The sequence below is a fragment of the Pleurodeles waltl genome, chromosome 4_1 (assembly GCF_031143425.1).
Source record: "Pleurodeles waltl isolate 20211129_DDA chromosome 4_1, aPleWal1.hap1.20221129, whole genome shotgun sequence".
NCBI lineage: Eukaryota > Metazoa > Chordata > Amphibia > Caudata > Salamandridae > Pleurodeles > Pleurodeles waltl.
Window position 1 is genome coordinate 918,337,200 of NC_090442.1, and position 16,635 is coordinate 918,353,834.

Genomic DNA, 16,635 nt, shown 5'->3' on the forward strand with positions numbered 1-16,635 from the left:
TCCTCTGCAGGTCGGCGCCCATCAAAAGAAGGGTATATGGCGTGCCATCGCCAAGGACGTGCGGACCCTGGGGGTCTACGGCAGGCGGAGCACCCACTTTGTGGAAACGGTGGGAGGACCTGAGACGCTGGGCACGGAAGACGGAGGAGGCCCAGCTGGGGATGGCCTCCCAACGAGAAAGGGGTGCCCATCGAACCCTGACCCCCCTGATGGCCTGCATACTGGCTGTGGCCTATCCAGAGCTGGATGGGCGCTTGACGGCATCACGGCAGCCGCAAGGGGGTGAGTACAGTGCCTATCATTAATACTTACGCATGGTGGGGTGGTATCCGGGTGAGGGATGTGTGTCTGTGGGTTCCCCTAGGCCAGGCCTGACATTGCAGATTAGGTTCCATGTTGAGCAGACATCTGATGTAAAATTAGGAAGGGCTGTGTGGGTCTCAGGTATGCTGCAATTGGCGTTAGGTGTCCCTGTCCATGGGCTGGTGACTAGCATTGTGACTGGTAGTGCATTGCCTAATGTGTAGGGCTGTTCCCTGTGTGTGAGTGTGTTGTGTACGCCAATGGTGGTGTTGTTGCCGCCATTGGCCAAGGGTATCCTTTGTCTCGTCCCCCCCCTTTTTGTTTTGTCATCCTGTCCTTATGCCAAGAAATGGAGCACAGATAGGACTTGCACAAGAGGGGGGATTCCAGTGGGGTGACGGATAGCAGATATCAGGTCAGGCTCCAGTTGGGCACACAGCCCCGTGATTGTGGCCCTGTCAAGTCTGTAGGTGAGGATAATGTGCCTGTCCTCCATTGTTGCCAAGTCCACCAGGGGTCTGTACATGTGGGATGTCTCCATCTCCTATTCATCCTCAGCGGTTGCAATCTATGGGGCAAAAGAGTGAAGAGCCTGTAATAAACTGTACATTGTAGCCACTACAGTTCAATCCATGATGTGAATTATAAATGTATTAGTGGCATATGTCCTGTATGTACAGTTGTGATCTGTGACGCAGCTATGATCCATGCACTGTCCCCACCACCCCCGAAATGGCGTCCGCCTGTCCTGTATGGAGGGACAGGTGGACGTGAGGTAATTCCACTGACATTGTGTGCCGTTGTGGCAGGCGGTCGGGATGCGCCGTGCAACGCCTCATTGGATAATATTGGGCCCTATTGGGTACAGTGGACAATGGTGATGTACGCCGGCGGTGACGGTATGCACCGCCGCGGACGTCACCGCCATTTTCTATCTGTTCACTCACTTGCTACCTGACCTTCAACAGGAGAGGACCTACACTGCAGATGCTGCTGTAACCTGTGTCTGGAACCTACCATGGCCCTTGTGACTGGGGAAAGGGCCCCTGCCTTCAACTCGGCAGTGTTGGAGAGACTAGTGGATGGGGTCCTATCCCAGTACGGACTGCTGTATGGGCCTCCAGACCAACAGGTGAGTACGCTGTGTGCACGATGATTGGGGCATGAATGCATGGAGTGCTGTGTGTGAAGGCCTGGTGTGGGGGGGGGGTTGGTGGATGGGCCCTGGGCAGCGTGCAGCATGTATGCTGGGCCATGTCTGTGCGAAAGGGGATGGGAAGGGCTATAGTGGGCCATGAGTGTAACAGCCAGGACAGTCTAACTAATACCTTTCCCTGTGTATATTTCCTCTGCAGGTCGGCGCCCATCAAAAGAAGGGTATATGGCGTGCCATCGCCAAGGACGTGCGGAGCACCCACTTTGTGGAAACGGTGGGAGGACCTGAGACGCTGGGCACGGAAGACGGAGGAGGCCCAGCTGGGGATGGCCTCCCAACGAGAAAGGGGTGCCCATCGAACCCTGACCCCCCTGATGGCCTGCATACTGGCTGTGGCCTATCCGGAGCTGGATGGGCACTTGACTAATGTGTAGGGCTGTTCCCTGTGTGTGAGTGTGTTGTGTACGCCAATGGTGGTGTTGTTGCCGCCATTGGCCAAGGGTATCCTTTGTCTCGCCCCCCCCCTTTTTGTTTTGTCATCCTGTCCTTATGTGCATTAGCATCATCTGGCGGAGGAGCGGGGGCACCGACGACGGGGAGAGCTGCATCCCACATGGCCCAGGAGGCCGAATCAAGCGACGGTGAGGGCACCAGTGGGACGGAGGGCGAGGGGAGCACCACGGCAGAGACTGGAGGGGACAGTTCTGATAGTGATACCTCCTCCGATGGAAGCTCCCTGATGGTGGCGAACACCTCTGTGCCCACCCCAACTACAGGTACAGCCGCCACCCCCGTACCAGCACCGCCCTCCCAGCAGCCCCTCAGCGTGTTTCCCGTGCCCACTCACCCAGAAGGGTGGGCATCTCATTCCCAATCCCATTCCCCTCACCCCAACCTATCCCAAGCACACAGGCAGACGAGCATGCACACAGGACAACACACAAGAGTGGCACAGGCAAACACAAGCGCCACACTTCATCCCACAGGCACTCACACAAACACCATTCAGATGCAGACATACCAACCACCAGCAGCAGCACCACCCCCAGCAGTGGGCAGCCGTCCGAGGCTGCAGGGTATGGGCTGAAGCCTCCCCCCATCACCACCAGCAGCAGCAGCACCACCACCAGCAGTGGGCAGCCGTCCGAGCCCGCAGGGGATGGGCTGGAGCCTTCCCCCCACGACCACCACCAGCAGCAGCAGCACCACCACCAGCAGCAGTGGGCAGCCGTCCGAGGCTGCAGGGGATGGGCTGGAGTCTCCCCCCACCAACAGCGGCAGCATCAGCAGCACCACCACCAGCAGCAGTGGGCAGCCGTCCGAGGCTGCAGGGGATGGGCTGGAGCAACCGTCACCACCGGCGGACAGTCTGTAGTCCTGCGTCCATGGGCTATTGTGCGGCCTGCCCCCTGCAGATCCTGTGGGTATGACACACACATGAGAGACTGTGACCTTGCACTCCCCAAGATCTGCATCACTGGGCTCAATGCCCCCTCCAGAACTAGTGGTAAAAATACCCACTCACCCCATCCTCTCCAGGATGAAGATGACAGGGCACGATGCCCCCTCCAGAACCAGTGGTAAAGACACCCACTCACCCCATCCTTTCCAGGATGAAGTTCACAGGGCACAATGCCCCCTCCAGAACCAGTGGGTATGGCACCCACTCACCCCATCCTCTCCAGGATGAAGATCACAGGTGTAGGAAGTTGGCTCTGTATATACTATTTCAAAGTAAGAAATAGTTTGCACAGAGTCCAAGGGTTCCCCTTAGAGGTAAGATAGTGGCAAAAATAAATAATTCTAATGCTCTATTTTGTGGTAGTGTGGTCGAGCAGTAGGCTTATCAGAGGGTAGTGTTAAGCTTTTGTTGTACGCACACCGGCAATAAATGAGGAACACACACTCAAAGACTTACTCCAGGCCAATAGGCTTTTATATAGAAAAATATATTTTCTTAGTTTATTTTAAGAACCACAGGTTCAAGATTTACAAGTAATACTTCAAATGAAAGGTATTTCACTCAGGTATTCTATGAACTTTGAACAATCACAATATCATGTACAGCTTTGACAACAATGGCAATAAGCTATTTTAAAAGTGGACACAGTGCAAAAATCAACAGTTCCTGGGGGAGGTAAGTAAATGTTAAGTTCACAGGTAAGTAAAACACGTACAGGGTTCAAAGTTGGGTCCAAGATAGCCCACCGTTGGGGGTTCAAGGCAACCCCACAGTTACCACACCAGCAGCTCAGGGCCGGTCAGTTGCAGAGGTCAAAGAGGTGCCCAAAACGCATAGGCTTCAATGGAGAACAGGGGTGCCCCAGTTCCAGTCTGCCAGCATGTAAGTACCCGCGTCCTCGGGGGGCAGACCAGGGGGGTTATGTAGGGCACTGTGGGGAGACACAAGCAGGCACAGAAAGTACACCCTCAGCGGCACAGGGGCGGCCGAGTGCAGAGTGCAAACAGGCGTCTGGTTTTAGATAGGAAGTAATGGGGAGACCCGGGGGTCTCTTCAACGATGCAGGGAGGCACAGGGGGGGCTCCTTGGGGTAGCCACCACCCGGGCTAGGCAGAGGGTCGCCTGGTGGTTGTGGGTGCGGTGTTGGTTCCAGGCGTAGGGGCCTTGTTACAGGCAGACACTGTCAGGGGGAGCCTCTGAATTTCCTCTGCAGGCGTCGCTGTGGGGGCACAGGGGGGTCGTCTCTGGCTACTCACGGGCTCGCAGTCGCCGGGGAGTCCTCCCTGAAGTGTTGAGTTTCTGCAGGTCGAGCCGGGGGCGTCGGGTGCAGAGTGGAAAGTCTCACGCTTCCGGCTGGAAACGTGAAGTCTTTAAAGTTGTTTCTTTGTTGCAAGAAAGTTGCAGATTGTTGAACAGGGCCGCTGTTCATGGGTGTTTCTCGGTCCTTGGTTGCAGGGCAGTCCCCTGAGGCTTCAGAGGTCGCTGGTCCCTGTTGGATGCATCGCTGTTTGCAGTTTTCTTCGAAGTTGGGAGAAAGGTCGGTAGGGCCGGGGCCAAAGCAGTTGTCGTCTCCGTCTTCATTGCAGGGCTTCAGTTCAGCAGTCCTTCTTCTTGTTAAGGCTGCAGGAATCTAGTTTCCTAGGTTCTGGGGAGCCCCTAAATACTGAATTTAGGGGTGTGTTTAGGACTGGGAGGGCAGTAGCCAATGGCTACTGTCCCTGAGGATGGCTACACCCTCCTTGTGCCTCCTCCCTGAGGGGAGGGGGGCACATCCCTTTTCGGGGAATCCTCCAAAATCAAGATGGAGTATTTCTAAAGGCAGGGGTCCCCTCAGCTTAGGACACCTTAGGGGCTGTCCTGACTGGTGGGTGACTCCTCCTTGTTTTTCTCATTATCTCCCCTGGACGTGCCGCCAAAAGTGGGGGCTGTGTCCAGGGGGCAGGCATCTCCACTAGCTGGAGTGCCCTGGGGCATTGTAACACAAAGCTTGAGCCTTTGAGGCTCACTGCTAGGTGTTACAGTTCCTGCAGGGAGGAGGTGTTAAGCACCTCCACCCAGTGCAGGCTTTTGTTTCTGGCCTCAGAGAGCACAAAGGCTCTCACCCCAGGGGGTCAGAAACTCGTCTCTTAGCAGCAGGCTGGCACAGACCAGTCTGTCCTGCACTGAAGGATTGGGTAAAATACAGGGGGCATCTTAGAGATGCCCTCTGTGTGCATTTTTAATAAATCCAACACTGGAATCCGTGTGGGTTTATTATTCTGAGAAGTTTGATACCAAACTTCCCAGCATTCAGTGTAGCCATTATGGAGCTGTGGAGTTCGTTTTTGACAAACTCCCAGACCATATACTTAATAGGGCCACACTGTACTTACAATGTTTAAGAATAGACTTAGACACTGTAGGGGCATATTTCTCATGCATCTATGCCCTGACCTGTGGTATAGTGCACCCTACCTTAGGGCTGTAAGGCCTGCTAGAGGGGTGACTTACCTATGCCACAGGCAGTATTTTGTGTGCATGGCACCCTGAGGGGGATGCCATGTCGACTTTGCCTTTTTCTCCCCACCAACACACACAATCTGCAATGACAGTGTGCATGTGTTAGGTGAGGGGTCCTTAAGGGTGGCACAACACATTCTGCAGCCCTTAGAGACCTTCCCTGGTCACAGGGCCCTTGGTACCACTGGTACCTTTTACAGGGGACTTATCTGTGTGCCAGGGGTGTGCCAATTGTGGAAACAATGGTACATTTTAGGTGAAAGAACATTGGTGCTGGGGCCTGGTTAGCAGGGTCCCAGCACACTTCTCAGTCAAGTCAGCATCAGTATCAGGCAAAAAGTGGGGGGTAACTGCAACAGGGAGCCATTTCCTTACAACAGGGCACAATGCCCCCTCCAGAACCAGTGGTAAAGACACCCACTCACCTCATCCTCTCCAGGATGAGGATCACAGGGCACAATGCCCCCTCCAGAACCAGTGGTAGACACCCACTCATCCCATCCTCTCCAGAATGAAGATCACAGGGCACGATACCCCCTCCAGAACCAGTGGGTATGGCACCCACTCACCCCATCGTCTCTAGGATGAAGATCACAGGGCACAATGCCCCCTTCCAGAACTAGTGGCAAAGACACCAACTCACCCCATCCTCTCCAGGATGAAGATCACAGGAAATGATGCCCCCTCCAAAACCAGTGGTAAAGACACCCACTCACCCCATCCTCTCCAGGATGAAGATCACAGGACACGATGTCCCCTCCAGAACCAGCGGTAAAGACACCCACTCACCCTATCCCCTCTAGGATGAAGATCACAGGGCACGATGCCCCCTCCAGAGCCAGTGGACAAGTCACCTACTTGAGGACTCTGGCCTTGCACTCCCCAGGACCAAGCACAGGGCACGTTTCCCCCTCCAGGAACAGTGGTGTTATTCCATCTGCTGGCTGAGGTGCCCCTCGTTTCCCGTCCTCCTGAGGTGCCTGCCTATTTTCGAACTGATGCCCCTGGAGTGTTCTCTCCGTGTTGTTGCAGGAGTCAAGTGGGGCCTTGGACTTTTTAATGTGGCCCGGTGGCCCACGCACATTGAGGACTGGGCAGTGTCCCTTGTTTGTACATATCTATATACTGTTAGACTGAATTTGAGTATTTCTAATGTACTTATATTATTACACTCACTTTCATCTATTCCTGTGGTCCTTGCATTATTCCTGAGGGGTACGGGGTAAATATGTTTTATTACTGAATCTGGTCGTGTGTTTGATGTTGGGGGTGGGGATGTTGCGTGTGTGTGTGTAACTCTCTTTTTCCTTCCTTCCTCCCCTGTGTGCTAGGCGTCTGTACTCACGTGGTTGTCTTCGCTGTCGTTGGTGTTCGTGGTGGAGTAGGACGTAGAAAATCATGGGGAAGATCTACAGTTCGGGCTCCATGGCGGCTGGTTCTTCCATGAGTCTCCAATGATGAGTCGTTTACCTTCTGTGCAGTGTTTCCGCCAAGCTTTTGATGTCGTTGGTACCGCCCCAGAAAAGGTGGTGGATTGGCATTTCTTAATACAGTGGGCAGAACATTGGCTTCCGTCTGTCTGTTGGCGGCTACCGCCGTGGTGTCTGTTGATTCCGCCCTGGCAGTCGGTGTGGTAAAGTGGCTGTCGGTCTGAGCTCATTCCGCCATGGTCATAATTTGCCGGTATTTACCACCAGCCTGTTGGCGGTATTACCACCGCTTTATCACCGACCACCAGGGTTGTAATGAGGGCCTCAGTCTTCTTTAGAAGCCAGAATTGACACTATCTTTCTGGATATTAATTTCCTCTGTTGCAAACTGGCTGACCGGGTAGATGACGCAGAATATGCATTGACCACCCTCCATCCCACAGTGCAAGAACTGCAAACACAGATGAAACTACTGAGCACTGAGGTAGCTCACTACATAGCAGGGCCGAGGACACTGAGGGAAGATCCAGACGCAACAACATCCACCTGTTGGGTTTCCCTGAGCTAGTAGAGGGGCCCAGTATAGAACTATTTGTTGAAGCATGGCTGATAGATACGGTGCAGGATAGAAAGGCCCCCAAGTTCTTCTCGGTGGAGAGGGCACACAGGATACCTGGCAGACAACCTATTCCCGGTGCCCCGCACCATCCCATCATCGTCTGGCTCCTCAACTTTTGCGACCGTGACCTAGTGCTCCAAAAATTTTGTGCAAAAGCCATTGGCAGTATGAAGGCGCCACAATCACTGCATATGTCAAAGTGAACCATCGACTGCAAGAACTGAACTATAAATACACTCTTTTGTTTCCAGCGAAACTGTGAGTGGTGGATGGCGAGACAGTCCGTGTTTTTTCCACCCCAGAAGATGTCTGGACTTGGCTCCATGCCAAAGAACTGGCGCTTGCCTCCACCAAAGAATCCAATGATGGAAAATGGCTCACACCCCGCTCTCGCCATGCAAAGTCAGTAGAGCCTGACCTTTAGAGACCAGGTGGTGGATAAACAGGCCAGGGCGGTGTTGGAGGCCTCGCAGCTTAGCACTAACTTCTTTGCCCCCTAACAAGAGGATCGACCCTTGGACTCTGGTTCGGAGTCGGGGGCTCAGGGTCCTCGATGGCGGCATCTTACCGGGGCCCTGTGATCACCATGCATTCTGTAGATGACTTGTGAAACTGGACAGCCTAAACCGCAAGACCGCACACCGGCAACCTAAAAACCTCAGACTGCAGCTGCATGCTAATAAGGTAGGCCACTGTACTCTATGGTGGCTGGATGGGCTGCTCCCTGCATTGGGCCCACGGCATAGACTTACTAGATTGATGCCTTCCATGCCCCCACAGAGGCTCCAAAGTGAACTTGTTTTGTCTACTGAACTGTTTCATTGGTTATTAGTTTGACATTATGAGCACATGGCCTTCACCTTATCTGGGGGGGGTGCTGTTATTGGTTGTTCTGTTGTTTGTATTGTTTAGCATATGACATTAGGATGCCTCTGCATACAGCAATACACTCTCCGGACATTTTCACATGGGGGGACACAGCATGGCAAACTGGAGACAAAGGATGGCAAGCTGCCGCAGACCGCGAGGTCCAACAAGAACCTGACATCACCAGACACAAGATCTCACCCCGTGCTAACTTGCAATAACACAAGACATGGCCACCCTAATTGATAACCGTTAACTGACGTACAACACGATTTACCTAGAACGTAACCGGTCTGCTATTCTCAGTATATGGTATCTCATTTATGCGTACCTTAAACGTCAGCGAGCACACATTGCCCTATTACAGGAGACACATCTCACTGCCACAGAACTCTTCCTATGTTGCCCACCCTGAGGGCTGTGTCAGAGTTGTATATTTAGATGCCTAGATAGCCAATATATCTAGGCATTCTTTTACGACTTCCTTGTGTCCACATTCCCTTTGGGGAGGGGGCACATTCCTATCCCTGTTGGTTCCTGTCCGACAAACCAAGGTGGAGGATTCTGCAGGGAGGGGGTCACTTCAGCTCTGGACACCTTTGGGTTGGTCCCAGCTGAAGTGGTCACTCCTCCTTGTTTTTCTTAAGTTTCCCACTGACCTGGCCACCCAAAGTGGGGGCTTGTCCAGGGGGCAGGCATCTCCACTAGCTGGAGTGCCCTGGGGCACTGTAACATGAGGCCGGAGCCTTTGAGGCTCACCACCAGGTGTTAAAGTTCTTGCCGGGGTTGTGAAGCAACTCCAACCAGAGCAGGCTTTGTTTCTGGCCTCAGAGAGCACAAAGGCTCTCATCCCAAGGGGTCAGAAACTCGTCACTTAGTGGCAGGCTGGCATAGACCAGTCAGTCCTACACTAGAGGATTGGGTAAAATACATCTCTAAGATGCCCTCTGTGTGCATTTTTTTAAATAAATCCAATGCTGGCTTCAGTGTGGGTTTATTATGCTGAGAGGTTTGATACCAAAGTTCCCAGTATTCAGTGTAGCCATTATGGAACTGTGGAGTTTGTCTTGACAAACCCCCAGACCATATACTTAATATGGCGACACTGTACTTACAATGTCTAAGAATGGACTTAGACACTGTAGTGGCATATTGCTCATGCTGCTATGCCCTCGCCTGTGGTAAAGTGCACCCTGCCTTAGGGCTTTAAGGCCTGCTAGATGGGTGACTTACCTATGCCACAGGCAGGGTTTTGTAGGCATGCACCCTGAGGGGGTGCCATTTCGACTTTGCCTTTTTCTCCCCACCAGCACACACAATCTGCAATGGCAGTGTGTATGTGTTAGGTGAGGGGTCCCTTAGGGTGGCACAACACATGCTGCAGCCCTTAGCTATCTTCCCTGTTCACAGAGCCCTTGGTACCACTGGTACATTTTACAAGGGACTTATCTGTAAGTCAGAGGTGTGCCAATTGTGGAAACAATGGTACATTTTTAGGGAAAGAACACTGGTGCTGGGGCCCGGTTAGCAGAATCCCAGCATACTCTCAGTCAATTCAGCATCAATATCAGGCAAAAGTGTGTGGGGGTAACTGCAACAAGGGCCATTTTCCTACACCTGGCAATCGCACAGTAGCTGCTATTAGAGGGTGGGTTGGGCGCCCCCCACTTTGAATTGTATTATGCCGCAGCACAACTCCAATGGACAATGTGCTGGCTGATACGGTCCCCAGCCCTGAGCAAGCAGCAGTCTGTGATCTGTTAGGTGAAATGGGTACTTACACCTGGTTTACAGATCGCGACACATGATTACGGAGCGAAAATGCTGGTGGCGCTATGTGCGTGGTGGTAACTCCTAAACCCCATATTTACCTTCCATACCACTGGAGCAACTTCTGAGTGTCCACCACCTGGCCCACAGACATGACCTCTCACCATGGCGTGAGGCGGGTACTGTCCAATTGGACAACCTTTTCATGATGGGGCTCTCATGCCCTTTCAAGACATTAGAGAAGAATATGGCTTAGGGGTGGGACACTTTTTGACGTACTACTCCATTTGTCGACAGGTGCAGACAAACTGGGGGCGGCTGAAATGGAACCTACACTTTCACCTGTCCTGCACACCCTCCTCACGTGCAGGAACCTACAGCATGACATATCTACCTTACATTTCACACAACTGACTGCAACGCTGGGCACTGCGGAGGTAGCAAAAGCTAGGTGGGATAATGTGCTCCCTCTACCGCTCACGTCTAAATTGTGGACGCAGGTACTCTGGCAGGTCAAGGAGGTGTCTAGGAACTCCCGCTCTAGATATACCCAATTTAATTACACACATCACACCTACCTATCCCCCACCACATCAAACCTATGTTTCCTAACTCAGAGACAGAATGCCCACTTTGTAAGTTGCAGGACGCTGGCTTTTATCACATGGTGTGGGAGCGCCCCCCACTACAGGTGACATGGCTTGAGATCACTACTACCACAGCGGCGCTTGAGGGCACACACTGCTACCTACTCTTGAACCCTGCCTGTTGGACCTCCTCCCCAGAGCTAGAGGGCCCAGACAACTACAACGGTTCATAGATCTTGCTTCTGTAATCTTTAAGGGACAAATAGCCATGACTTGGAAAGTCGCTTCAGTACCAAACACGCTGCAGTGGTTTGCACACTCCTACTTTGGGCATGGGCCGAAGCTAACACACTGCACATGCAGCAGGGGCCTACTTTGTATTATGGTTCTTTTATATGTTCCAGGTTATATATGGTGGTGCCTTGCAGAAGTTCTTCATGAAATAAATTAATTGAAATTGAAATTGAATTCCTCCTGTTGTTTCTCCACAAAATTAAAAACATTTAAATGTCATTAACAAAAAAAAGACCAAGCTGCACTGTTGTCTTTTGAGCTTCTCACCTGCCATTCCCCACTGTCAGCATCATGCACTGTCTCCATCAACTGAATCTATAGACACTTGGGCCAAACATGAACGTTGCAAAAGAAATATTTGTCCTTGATACCACTGCCACCATATAGCACTCTCACACCTTGCCCCTCAGATATTTTAAACTCTTCAGCAGTTCCAGCACCAAGACAATAAAATAATCCATTGACATATACCTAAAGATTAGATATTAAGCAGCACATCATTAAACCTACACACTGCAAGCCAACAGCCTCAATCGCATCATGACAGCCTGACCCTCAATGTAGTGCTAGCCCCCCCCTTCATTAGGCTATTTCAGATAACTGTCATCCTCTTCTTCAACTACAACACCACACCTATCCTATCCATGACAGCCAACCAAAAAGATAACTGTCACTCCTTGAAAGATTTTCCAGTGGGCACACATAGGGAACTCGCTTACCTCACTCCCCCCCCCCCCCCTCTAGTATCAGCACTTTACTTAACTAATAAAACTCTTAGGGGGTTATTCCAACTTTTGAGGAGGTGGTAATCCGTCCCAAATGTGACGGATTTACCCCCAGCCGTATTACGAGTTCCATAGGATATAATGGACTCGTAATACGGCTGGTGGTATATCCGTCACTTTACCGTCACTTTTGGGACGGATTACCACTTCCTCCAAAGTTGGAATAACCCCCTTAGTCTCTTGTAAGCTAAAGCCCTCTGTAGCATGGTACACGCAAAACCCTGCTGAGAACCTATGCACCATTCAAATACAAGATGAGAAATTGAGACAACGAATGCTCTCAGCAACCTTATCCTACTGTAAGCGCTTCACTCATCATGAAGATCCATTGTCAGCTCATCCAAAGCCAATGACATTTTAATAAGCTTCCTGTTACCAGTGAGTGTAACACTTGTTCAAAACTGTGCTTAAACCCATAAATACTGGAGAACACTGACCTAGTTACCCTTTAGACCTGCCTAGGTTAACAAAGATGATGTAAGATGATGTGGGGTTCAACATCTATCCCGATGTGACGTACATTGTGCATTGCTAAATGTTTAACGTGAATGTTTTATTCTTATCTTGGTTGACTGGCCATATTTATACTCTTATTTTGTTACTGTCTGTTTTAAAATAACATTTAAAAAAAAAAAAAGCTCATCCACCTTCTATAGGACCATTATCAACAAGCAACTAACATAAGCCGAGCCCCCTTAAAGCAGTCAGACATTTCATCAACCCTTGTATAGTCACTTCAATTCTACATTCAGTTGGCATATGCAATGGCATCAGCCCCTTCTTCTCCAAAATGTTAAGGATAATTAGGAAGCACACTGACAACGCAAAGCAAACTTTCAGTCCATTTACAATCCTGCATTACTCTATCCCAACTGGACAGCCTTCAACTTCTTCTCATGCCAGATTAATCGACCCACATCAGTGTACTCTGAGGACTGCAGCAACAAGAACTTGTAGTCGGAACTGGTGAACAGACGAAAGGAATCACCACACTCTATATACACTATCACAACCAAGAGAGAAGGTGAGATAAAACACAGAATAAATATACCTAATAGAAACAGGAAATATCCATAGAGCAGCGAGGTCAGGTACAGAGCAGTGAGAAACAAATGCTTACACAACAGAGCTCATACAGCACCAAGAAGAAGAAGCGATCAATCAATCTTGAAGCAGTATATAAAGGATCCAGAGTTGTTTCCTGAAACACAAATCTGGAACTTGTTGATGAGCATCGTGGAACAGTCTACGCTGAGTCTAAACAGGTATGGATTGTGCCACCCTGGTTCAGTAACATTGTTGTATTGTGTGTCATCCCCAAGATGCGCCCAGTGGCACCTGACAAGGCACCAAATGGGCAAAGACCAATTCAATGTTTAGGCTGTAATATGTTTTCTGACACCTAAACCTTACCTCTCTTAGCCACAGAACATATCCTAATTACCTCAAAACATTACAGATCTTCCCTCAAGTGAAAAAGCTTAAACTGACGACCTCAACAACCGCCAACTCATTGCCCACCTTCCTTTCATCGGGAAACTCACGGAGAAAGCTGTTGCTTGAAGCTACACAATTAGAACACCAATGACAACCTAAGTTGATAGGGAGTCAGAAGTGGCTCGACACAAACATCACCTTCAGGTAACACATGGCTAAGAAAACCAAGATAACATTACATCAACACACCAACTAACCTTAGTGAAAGAAAATAAACTGTTCCTTCCTGCAACTGGCTTCATATCAATGCTACACGCCTTGGTTCTGTTTGGAAGCAACACATTGTTCAGTTGCCTCCATGGTGCTACATTAACAACCCTCAAAGGCATCCTACATCCCATGGCTTGTTTTTCAATAATCTAAGAATTTTCACCACATACTCTTGGTACTGAAGGAAGTTCACTGGCTCCATATCCAGGCCTGCATCATTTCCAAACCCAGCTGTATCACCTAAAATTCTATAGAAACAACACCATAGCATAATTGGCCAATAAACTATCTCAGGTGGATGACACCATCAGATAGCCAAGGCCTTGCCAGGCTGGAAATGAACTAACGTGAAAAAAGACCAGAAGACAAACCTTCTCAGTCTACACACTTAGTATGTACGACACCATCAACATCACAATGTTTAAAGAAAAGACTCACAGAGCACTATCATCTCACCCATTACAGTAGATACCCTCCTTCTCTCTGCCTGTCTGTAAATGTTCTCACAAATGTTAGTTAGGCTCTCACCATTTTTAGCAGCATTCTGTTGCTTCCCTGAGAGGTCTGTGTGATATAATCACCTACATGCATATGTACACAATACACACTATCTGAAAACATTACAGCAAACAGCAACTCATCCATCACAACACTGGGGTCACTACCATTCAATCAGCCACAACACATCAGAGTACTCCTTAACCTTATGGATCTGCATGAGCACTAGACACGTGCAGGCATGGATAAACTGTGGAACACTAGATGTGTGATTTCTGCCAGGGCTTCTTCTGAGCCTCTTGCACTGTTCTGTGCAGGCTCAATTGTATTACTTTTGCTCCAGGACCACATCAAAACCATTACTGGGGAAATGGGAAAATTGCTGAGGCAAGGCTCCATTATGGTACATACAGCCTCATGGTACACGTTAGCCTATAAAGGGATGTGTAAAGTTTCTACTTGTTCTGCTGGGTGGTTTCCAGATATGGTGTGAGGATTATTTACACAACATGCAAAAATGCATTTTTGCCTGTGGTGCCCTCCAACTACCGACCAAAGATTTGTGTTTGTAGCTCCCTTCTGTAATATGGTGACCTTTGATTGCCTTCTGGCTGCCATACCTTTTCTTGTGCATATGCTATCCTTGAATGTTTCTTGCACTGGGGTCCATAGCATTCAAGTAGTTCAGTTGCCAAATCCCAGGATGCTTTCTTGCAAATCATCATTGTTGCCAACCCAACCCTATTAAGATTTTCTTCGGCTGACATCTCTTAGCAGGGACCTGGTTAAATGGTGCCAAAGCAGATTATTGGGTAGGATCTCCACCACAAACGTGTATATAGGCTATCCTGTTTTAGGTTTAAATGTATAAAAATTTATAAAACCCTCCCGAAAGGGAAACAGCACTCATCAGTGTAAACATATAAACCCTGCACAATCACAAACTAAAATGCTATTCAAAGAAAGGAAAGTGATTGAGAATGAGTCATTTTGATTTCTTCCTGAAGGGCCCAACACAATATACCTTTGTTATACAAAGTGGCATCACGAAAGGCTGGTCTAAGATTATTCTGCTTGCGTTTTGTTGTTTAGTGATGTCACTACACTATTGTTGTTTCTTCTTTTTTTGCTTCCTTCAGTTTTGTGTGCTTGGATAAAAGGTGCAGGGTTTGGAAGCATGTTTTAGGTCTGATCTAATTATTTTATACACTGTGGAGGATTTGAGAGTATTACAATTCATATGTGATATTTTTGCAGTGTTTAATTCTTTGTTTGATTGGTGTAATGGCTGGCTCATAACAATCGTAGCCAATATATACTTTTTACATTAACCCTCAGACACCGAATAGGTAAAACCTTATGATGTATCAGCCACTTTTTCTAACAGATGCAAAAACAACAAATTATGGATGGAATGCAGAACAAATCAAACATTCATCCCCAGTCACAGATTTGGGTTTAATCCATCTGTTTTTTTGCTTGCCATGCCGTTCCAGTTTGGACCCAGCCAAATGCAAATCAGTCTTGACCCTGTTCCCCATGGGAACAGTCCAGCCCGAACTTGCAGGCCAGGTCCTCCCTGGACCAGAAACAAGCATGGAGGTCGTCATCTTCCTCTGAGGTGAGCCAGATCTAAACCAAAGATGGCGGGCTTCTTTGAAGCTTCCTGTCTTGGAAAGCAGATTTGTGGGACATCCTTTTAGGAGGGATGTGCAACACCCATGCCACAGCAGGCTTTTGTTTCTGACCTCCCAAAAGCAAAGGCCCTCACTCCTGGGGGGTCAGAAACTCATATGTTGGTGGCAGGCTGGCTAGAACCAGTCGGGCAGCACACCAGCAGTTAGTAGGTTTACAGGGGGCATCGCTAAGTCAGTGGCTAAACCTTTTAAAGGGGCGGGCCACATGGGTGACCTGCACTGCGGGGGAGTGCTCAGCACTTCCCCTTCACAGCGCATGTGTGTTTGGCCGGCCGTCTCGGGCCTGCCAAACACACATGCGCTCTAGGCTCTCTCTCCAGCCCAGCAACTTGGCTCCCAGTCTGCCTGGAAGCGCCCTGGCTGGGCACTCCCAGCCAATTCTGACACTGCTCTGAGCAGAGTCAGGATTGGCGCAGGGCATGCTGGGAGCCTGTGCCTGCAGTGAGGTGCGTGGAGGGACAGAGGAGGTAAGTGATTTAAAAAAAAAAAAAAATTAAATGTTTATTCCCTCCCTCCCCACCTCCCTGTCCCTTCCACGGCCTGCAAGCCGCTACTGCTCTAAGGTGCCCTCTGGGTGCTTGTATTAATAAATCCATCACTGGAATCAGTAAGGGTTTATTAGTACGAGATGTTTGACACCAAACATCCCTATCTTTAGTGAAGCCATCATGTAGCTGGGGAATTCATATTGACCAGTGTCCAGCACATGAACTTAAAATGGCTTCCCTGTTGACTTACTATGTCTAAGAATCGACAAAGACATAGCAGGGGCATATCTGCTCTTGAAGATATGTCCACACATGTAATACATAATGCACTCTGCCTTAGGCTTGTAAGGCCTGCTGTAAGGGTGACTTACAAATATTTACATGCAGTGTTTAGGGGACATGGCACACAGGCTGTGTGCCACGTTGTGTTTTCACTTTTGGGAGCACCTTGTCATGTAGCCTGGCAGTTTGCA

The 16,635-nt window shown here is 49.6% G+C and overlaps 1 protein-coding gene across 1 annotated transcript in view; it reads left to right on the forward strand.

Moving 5' to 3' along the window:
- Positions 1–16,635, forward strand: part of PSMC2 (proteasome 26S subunit, ATPase 2) — a 117,783-nt gene that overhangs the window by 22,532 nt on the left and 78,616 nt on the right. The gene's annotated exons all lie outside the window — the stretch shown is intronic.